Source organism: Triplophysa dalaica, chromosome 22, assembly GCF_015846415.1.
Source record: "Triplophysa dalaica isolate WHDGS20190420 chromosome 22, ASM1584641v1, whole genome shotgun sequence".
Lineage (NCBI taxonomy): Eukaryota > Metazoa > Chordata > Actinopteri > Cypriniformes > Nemacheilidae > Triplophysa > Triplophysa dalaica.
In genome coordinates this window covers 5,760,349-5,770,143 of record NC_079563.1, presented here as the reverse complement: position 1 = coordinate 5,770,143, position 9,795 = coordinate 5,760,349, and positions in this window count along the sequence as shown.

Genomic DNA, 9,795 nt, shown 5'->3' with positions numbered 1-9,795 from the left:
CTGCACTATGGTTCGATAAAAAAAAGAAAGTTTCCATAAGGTGAGAACAATGCGTTCTCTCTAACACACACATCCGGCGCGTATGGGACGTTCTGGGATTTAACACTGGCATTACAAGCAGAAAGCACAGAGATACCTAAAGCCTACAATCAGATTAACATTAAAAGCTTATAATCAGTGAGGTCTTTGTGTCTTGAGCGACCTGTGAAGCGGGAACACGACTTTGTACATCAAGGGCCCAGAGGTAACACAGAGTCTGGAACCTTCTATCTGACTTGTATTTTTTTTTAAAGCGGCCCTTACACGTGGGATTTCTGCCAATCTCATATTAATCTTGAGTACTTATAGAGTAGTATTGCATACTTCATACCGTCTTTTCTCCAAAGATGAACGTCCAAAACGAACTATTAGAACTAAAATAATTCTGAATTGAAATGAATTGTAATGTATTGTCTTGAAATTATGATTCGGAATGACAACAAAGTACTGACTAGAGTATCACTGACTAGAGGTTCTGACAAAAAAAAGTTTATTTAGGCAAGGTAATATTTATGACTTTTTATATATTTATGAATATTTATAGGATTTATGTCATATTTAGGACTCAATCATATTTCATGATTAATCTAAAGTTAAGAAATTTTCAACAACAAATATCTGTAACACTTTAGAATAGGGACCAATTCTCACTATTAACTAGTTGCTTATTAGATGCCTACTTTTAGCATTTTGGCTGTTTATTAGTACTTATAAAGCACATATTCAACATGTCCATATTCTACTTCCCTAATCCTACCTGATACCTAAACCTAACAACTACCTTAATAACTATTAATAAGCAATAAATTAGTAGTTTACTGAGGCAAAAGTCATAGTTAAGGGTTTATAAAATAAGGTGTGATCCAAATACCAAAGGTGGTTCATTTTTTTTCTCCAAATTTTACATCGAATGTAAAAGTTTTGCTTTCCTTGAAAAGTATTAATGCATTCAAGTAACTTGTATATATATATCATATATATATATATATATATATATATATATATGAGATATCGCTATGGTAAAACAAATTCATAATTCATAAAGATTCATAGGAAGAGGTCTTCAAAGAAAGATACGACTGATAAACATAACAACAGAGTATTCTCAACTATTTTACAGTTTAAAATAACCTGAAAACATGAAATGTTGTTCAACTTGAAGAAATGCTCCAATAGCACTACTTCTTTATTAGCGTTAGTGCTAATAGCCACAAAGATTGTAGCGTTATGATTTTAGTCTGAGGTTTAAGTTAATGGACACGGGAGAATCGTTGATTTTCATTAGTGAGATTGTGTGGGTCTCAGATCGAGGTCTTTAAACGATTAATCGTGCAACTCTACTTGAAATTAAAAGAATATAACAATACCAGTCCATTTGTCAATCCAGTATTTGTTCAATCCAGTTCACACAATTCATTTTATTCAGTTATTTACTCAAACTTTAATGATTTTTATATTAAACATTATCTTTTACACTAGCCCCCTGAATGTAACATGCGATGCGACACACAATTTTATTTGTTAATCAAATTTCAATTATAATGTGTTTTCTAGACCAAAGTAGGGCTTCTCTAGACCAAAATACAAATGTTTGTCAGAATATTAGAACCAGAATAGTGAATGCAGCCGCAGCGACCTCTTGGTTAGGGGGATACGGGAGAGTATATAAAGATGAAGGTTTGCATCCGTTCAGAGCCCGATCTCCAGAGACTGCACCATCCGCAACCAGTGGTTGCAGAGACTGCATCCTCTGACAAAGGTTATTTTCATGCGAATGACAGTTGCAAACAATATATGTGCATATTATCTGTGCTTTCGGCACTTTGATCACGGTTATGTTGCGATCTTGAATCTTGAATTATCAGGTGAAGCAACGTTCCTCCCATTACAAGATGTCTGTGAAAACAAACGCAAATAAACAGGAGCACCTGACAAGCATCCAATCTCTCCAGCAGAGCATTTATGAGGAAACAAGCTACTATTTGATTCTTTGATTCTCAACCACCATCTCTAGTGCAAGAAAACATATGACAGTAAAAGTGAAAGAACAGATACTGTTCCCGTTGTTTTCCTCTAATCTGTAAAAATAACTCCAACCAGAGGCAAAGTGGGTCAGAGTATTCCCAGGATGATAGAGAGAATCAGCCAGTGCAGACAGACCTCAGCCCATCACAGCTACACACACACAAAAGAGTAATGATGCTGTAAACTGCTCTGCGCTAACACCGAACATTCTTAAAAATATATATTAAATCAATGTTACAGTTTTCGATTACGATTATTTAACGATTATTGTGCTTTTCTTTATTTTTCTTAGTTTTTGGCACGCTTAGATCTCTAACAATATTTTATTGTGTATATATATCCACAACTAAAGGCGGGGTATTTTTTCGAATGAAACGTTTCTAATCTCATGATATTTTTAGATAATCAAAGAAAATACATAGTATTTATGGTTATTTATTGAAATTTTTTTGGAAACATTTCCTCTGCCACTGAAGACAGGAGAACAAACACAAATCAGCATATCATCTGTCCGCATGTGTCGTGAGAACACAGTCAGGTGTACTTTAGGACCTTGCCTGGAGACACCAGTCCTGCTGTCATAAGAGCTCTCACGTGAAAGAAACAGACGGAGTTTAATGCAGTTTTAATAGTTGAACGGAGCTTCATCAGTCTGTCTAAAGAAAAAAGGAAGTAAACGTGTTTCAGAATACAGTATGCACAATATGTACATTTTTGGAATAAAAGCCTTGTGATTACTAAACTGGAGCAGACTTGGAAGAATGTCTTGTATCCATGTTCACACATATTACATAAACACAGAATACTGATTTCCGTTTGAATAGGGTCATTTAAAAGTAGACATTTTGAGCTTTCTTTAGACATACGTTTAATGTTTATTGCAGAGTTTTGCATCAGTGACACATTTCAAACATTTTATGTCAGCAGAGGGGAGATTTTATTGTTAGTGTACACACGGAGAAGTAGACAACTTACAGTTTCTAATAATGTCTTACATATACTGTATGTGTAGGGATGGGAATTGATAAGAATTTAACGATTCCGATTCCATTATCGATATTGCTTATCGATCCGATTCCTTATCGATTCTCTTAGCGGTTCTCATTGGGTGAGGGAATAAGTACAAATTTGTTTGTTTGTATTAACTCGCTTTAATATCTGATAAGAACACAGCACAGACTCAGAGTATACACAAATTATGTGTAGCAACCTCAGAACAAACCTAAAAGTAGGCTACGAAGTAAAGTTCAGGGACCTATAGAATTTTTCACATTCATCATAGGTCCAGACAAAAAACTCAAATAAAACTGCCATTTAAGTGCCATAAAAACTAAAAACACAGACTAAACAGTCAAGGAAGAGCTTGTGACAATGACAATGGAGATTATTATTCATATAGTAAAAGTTTACACAATGAAATGGCGCTCACATTAACTAAATAGAGAAGTTACCTTCGGCATTAATAGCAGATGACGTCTTGTTAGCTCCGCTGCTGCTTGACTCACTTGTTGTTGCTCTGTCGCTAAGTAGTAGTGTATCAAACACGCAACAGTCCTGCAAATGAATTGCGTGCTGTGTGGCCAAATGTTTCTGCATATTGGAGGTAGTTCCTCCCTTTGCCGAAATTAAACTTTTACAGTTGTTGCAAATGACCGCATTAGCGTCTTTTCTAGTGAAATATAACCACGCTTTAGATCGCTTCTGCCTCGATTACATGTTTGCTGCGTAACCAAAACAACGCAGCGCGTGTGTGACGTCATGATGATGACACACTTGCAACGAGCGGAACCGATAAGCGGAATCGTTAAGCAGATACAATAACGGTTCCAAGGAATCGATTCACTGGGCACCGGTTCTAAAGAAGAACCGGTTCTCGGTTCCCATCCCTATGTATGTGTATGCCCAAAATAAATGCAATATTTGAAGTCTCTTTTGCTCTGATAAAAAAATTAAGGTATAGCGGCACGCGTCGACACTGTAATCGAAAAAAAACGACATTGAAGTGTACGTTGGTTAGAAATTCTTAATGTCGGTTTCGATTACTTTTCGATGAATCGCCCAGCCCTACTATTTAGTCACTTAATGTATTTTAATCAAGCTTATCGCACAGGACTCTATAACTGGTTTAAAAGGTGGCTAATTTGTGTGAATTCGTAGGATGTGAATCAAACAAAAATATATGATTATTAGAAAACACTATACTGAAGCCTTTACCCTAACCCAAAGCCTAGACTTAACGCCACTTGGGCGAAAGCGAATCGTACTAAAACGTATGAAATACGATCGTACAAATTCACGAGTTAGCCACCAGGTAAAATAGTTACGAATACCCATGGGAAATGTAGAGCATATAGGGTTGTCATGGTATCATAAACATATCTTAAGATACTGAAGTACCAAGACACCAAGAAGTATCGCGACGCTGTGATAGGCAAACTAGTTTAAGCAAACTATGTCATATCACAGTGCCATAATAATCATTCACTGGAGCCATGCGTAACCATACTGTAGATAGTTCTTATTGGCGCAATGTGGAAAGCGCAGATGGAAGAGCGCAGACTGCAGGCATAAAACGGAAATGTAGATAATAATCTAAAGCTACATAAAGTTATGGTAAAAATAACTAATTTATAAATCTTACTATTTTAATATTTAAAGTTCAAAGCATTTATTAGCGGCTGTTTTCGTTTGCTCTCCACATGATCAAATGTGTTAGATCAAATAATCGTAAGGCAATGAAAGTGGAACACACGTGGCTGTTTTAGCTTCATTAAATACTTGATTTAACAGGATAATTAATACATTAAGTCTTTAAAATGTATTAAATAAATACAAAGTTTTTGGACCGCCTTCTGGACCATTCTAAGTTTTGGACTAGTGGACTAGACGGTATCAAAACTTTTGCGGGTTGACAATCTACCCGCTGTGACGCAATCAGGGTTGGACATGAATAGCGATCTGCAAAAGCCAGGTTTCCTTCTCCACAGTAAGCCTCTGGTTGATTTATCATGCTAACATGGCAAACAGTGCCCATATTAAGCGTAATCGCTAAATGCTAATCGGGAGAGACTAACAACAAGTAATCCACTTATTGTAACACACATCCATCTCACAGACCAAAATTCCTCATGTTTGTCAGTCAGCTTTATAGCATCCAATCAGAATCAGTGTGGGCAAATATGGCACGCTTTGACACCCGTGGCACTTCTTATGTCCTACAGTATCTGGTTCACCTGGACCACAAAACATCACCACCAACATCCACACCCAGCTAAAACAGGACACATTTATACCCGCATGCAAGTGCGAGGAAGCAACTCAGAAACCCCTGAACCAGGGATTTGTCAACCTCAAGAGATGAGGGGAAGGTATGCAGCACAGGGTCTGCCTTGAAGCAAGGGATATTTCCAATTAAACTCTGGTCCTGAGAGCTTTGCAGACGACCACCAAGTGCCACGAGAAAGTTGAAAAGCCACTGAGTGAGGCTCAATGACACGATGAGGATGAAGAACACTTGCTCGGAGGAAATCGATATTTGAGTTCAGTTGAGAGACAGAGTACAGAGTACAAAGAGTACAAATTACATCTGGGTGGTAGGGTGGTTTATACATTGTGTGACAGCAGAAATGTGTCAAGCATTAGAGCAACACCCATAAAAAAAGAACGTAACCATATTCTCAGAAACCGATTGTAGCTTTCAGTAAAAGGAGGGGCATTTATATTATAATAAGAATAAATAAAAATCCTATATGGTAGATAGATATGGATATAGATATGCTTCTTTTAGATAAACTGAAAGAAAGAAAATTGACTGTTCACAAATTTTATTCCTTCAATAAAGAAATATAAAAAATAATAATAATAATAAAATATATGCCTATATGCTCAAAACTAGGTTGAATTTCCAGAATTGTTCAATTTTATTTTACAGAATTGGGGTATTTTCAAAATATGATAAATAAATCATAGAAATTAAATGAAAATTTGCAAGTTGGGTGTAAAATAATATGAAAGATGTAAATTTACTTTACACACCCCAGCTTTAAAAATATGACAGTATTTTTACAGTGTAGTTATATTAAAGACCATAATATCAGATGTTGGTAGAAATCATTCCCATATACCAGTCCAGAGAACACTGTTCTGTACACATTAGCTGGTATTAATGAGCTCTGTGGATACGTTACGAGACGTTCTGGATGTCATTACAGCATGCCCTTCTCATTACACAGCCTCTTCTCTCTCTCTCTCTAAATGTAGTTATACAGCCACCACTTTAGTAATACGTTGACATTGTCACACACTGTTCCTGGAACAGTCTGTTGCATTGCAGTAGTTTGAAGGTTTTTAGTGCATGGAAATACGTTTTACAAGCTATGGTTCGTATACAAAGTATGTACTCTAGACCAAGCAAGAAGAGATAAAGCATTCATATTGACACAGCTGCAACCATAATACTAGAATAGTGGTTAATCTAAATGGGGTTTTAAATGGTCTATTATACTGTTCACAGAGCTTAATTGTACCCACAAAACCTCAATAGTAAGCTTACTGTACCACTTCATCACCAACAAACCAAAAATGTAATGAATAATAACTTCAATTACATATGAAATAATATTTGTTTAAGAGGCTATCATCACACAAAAAAATGATTAGACAAAATTTCCTGTCAAAAACAAATGTTTTGCTGTATTGATATATAGGGCAGAGTTTATGTGAAATCCGGGTTTCCATCACCCTAGTTTTATGCGTATTTTAAAGTTTCACGCCAGAAACGAGTGATGTAACACCAGATTTCGAAAAGAAAACGTTAATTTGCAAAACAATTTTTACGCTTGCTTGAGGTGGTTTACCTTTTGTGCGAAAAAGGGTTGATACGAAAAATGGGAGATGGAAATACATTTTGCGAGTAATAAATTGCTCTATAGACGGCGTTACCTTACTAGCCAGAGTAGTGACCTTGTTACAACGCATCTTAAATGTTGTTATGCTCATACATCCCCGAGCAAAGTCGTAAAAGTATTTCTTAAATCGCCTCCCAGAACTGTCACGACTTTGATTCCCCAACAGCAGGCATCCACAAAAGCACCGCATTTATTGTGTTTTGTCTTCTTGCACAAGTAATTATAATGTATGAACATAACTATACTCAGTGGCTTCTCTTACTTTCCTTACAGATATTTAGTGCCAGTTTATTTAGAAGTGACAGTTGAGTGGATGAATGAAATGGTGTTTATTCACAATTGTTTTTATGCAATACCCAATTCTACCCATAAGCTAAATTGCCAACTTTTGATGGAAACCCCGGCTAATGATGCACCTTTGAACGAGGCCTTTAGCGTTCTTAAATCGTGTCCATTATTTCTGTTAAATGAAAACAGCAAAAGCCACATAAAATAAAATCAAGTGAGCTGTTATATTAAGATATTCAGGATCTTATGATGCAATGTCAAGCAAGGAGTTTATGTTCTTCTACAGCACAGGAAGACGCCACTCACAGGAGTATTAGAGGGAAACAGCGACAGATATGCAGCTTCAGGGACACATCAGGAGCTTTATCTGTTATGATACATCGACACATACACACCCAGAATGATTTGGCTAGAGGAACAGAAATTGTGATTTGGCTTGCGATTTTGGTGATTTTGATTACTCTTCTAATAAAAGAAGTGCTGGGTGGACATCTTTGGCTGTTACATGTGTGTTGCGTTAAGATGACGCGATGTAAAAATATCACATGCATCTCAAGACACATTAGACACATAATACTAAACATACTCATAATAATATTATAAATAACCATTAGAAGGTTGTTCGCACTTATTTTAACATTTTGCCTTAAAGTGATAATTCACCAAAAAATTAAAATTCTGTCATCATTTACTCACCTTCGAGTTGTTCCAAATGTGTGTAAATTTCTTTTATCTGATGAACACAGAGAAAGAAACAGATCTCAACACTCATTGACTCCCATAGCAGGAAAAATTACTTTATCTTTTTATTTGTTAAACACAAATAAGACATTTTGAAGAATGAAGACGGCAAACAGTTCTGGGACCCTTTTAACTACCTTGCTTTTTCCTACTATGGTGGTCAATGGGGGGCAAAATCTGTCTAGTTATAACCATTCTTCCAAATATCTTTCTATGTGTTCATCATTTATACAGATTTGGAACAACTCGGAGGGGAGTAAACAATGACAGAATCTTCATTTTATCCATTTAAAGAGCCAGATCACCAAAAATGAGAAAACTGTCATCATTTATTCACCCTAATGTTGTAAAAATCTGTATCTGACTCATTCTTCTTGGAAGGCTGAAGAAGATATTCTAAGAAATGTTTCAGCGGTTTTGTGTCCTTACAATGGAAGTCAATGGGGGCCAATGTTGTTTGATTATCAACGTCCTTCAAAATATCTTCTTCTGTGTTCTGCAGAAGAAAGAAAGTCGTACAGGTTGGAAATGACAAGAGAGTGAGTAAATCATGACACTTACGCATTTACTCACCACTTTCATCGCATTTTATCTTTGGACAAACTATCTCTTTTGGAGTGGCTTTCATTGACTTGAAAAAGACGGCACACAAAATAAACAAAAGAAAAGTATTTGATTGATAGCATTTCTTAGATAACAGTATTGTGAATTATTTTGGCCATGAGAACCGTGAAAGCGTTAATGTAATGGGAGAAAAATGGAATGACGTTATTGATCCTTGTCATGGTTAGTTAATCACAAGACTCTAATGGCAATCTCAATAATTTCTTCAATTAATCGTGTTGCAATAACACATGTGTGCAACATTTGACACATCTAAAACGGCACAATCTGAAACCAAAATTCCATCATCTTTGAAGCCTGGTCTTTATTATAACCCTTCCACTCACTGTAGGAATTCAACCCACACGAACATGCCCAGAACTGAGCAACATTACCAATTACCCTTAATGAACAGACCGACATTCATTATATGGCTTTCAACTGCCACCACGGCAGTTCTGAAATACTGAATAAGATCAGTGTCAGATAAGTACAGTTCTGTCACAAAAGTACAATTCAGTCTGGATCATTTCCGACAATTAAATCTGACAGCTTAATCCTCACTTCCATAACTCATTGTGGAAAAAATAACAAGGGCTGTTTCACGTGCCAGAGCGAACGCAATAACCCTGACTTCTCTTTATCAATATTCCTCTCACTCTTTTATAGGCTAAACAGAGGGCTTCTTTCATCTCTCTAACAGCATGCCGGCAAAAGTACGGGGCCTGGTCTAATTGGTTAATTCTCTGAGGAGTCAAAGGGGTGAAGACCATCAAGGCAGAACAAATCAAAGTGTCCCATTCCCCTCCATTCTCTTCATTACCCTTCTCTCTTTTTCGTTCTCTCCATCACTTATAAAAAATATATAAAATTCAGCCCCGGCAATGCCACTGTGCTAGAAACCTCCCTTACTAAATTACACACACTATCTGATAGGGAAGCACTTTACCTTCCAATTAATTGAATATCTGTATCAGCCATGAGGAGGTCAAATGGGGATTAATTGCTACATGCAATAACATACAAACGACTTGGTCTGCTATGCCTCACAAAGAGTTCCATAAAATCGAGTCAGGCTACAAAACAAAAGAGATGGTTGGTTAATCTAACTGACAGAAAGAAATAGTGCATCCAGATATACACTGGTTTCTACAGACAAATGTTTAGACTAAATCCACTGAGAAAGTTACTG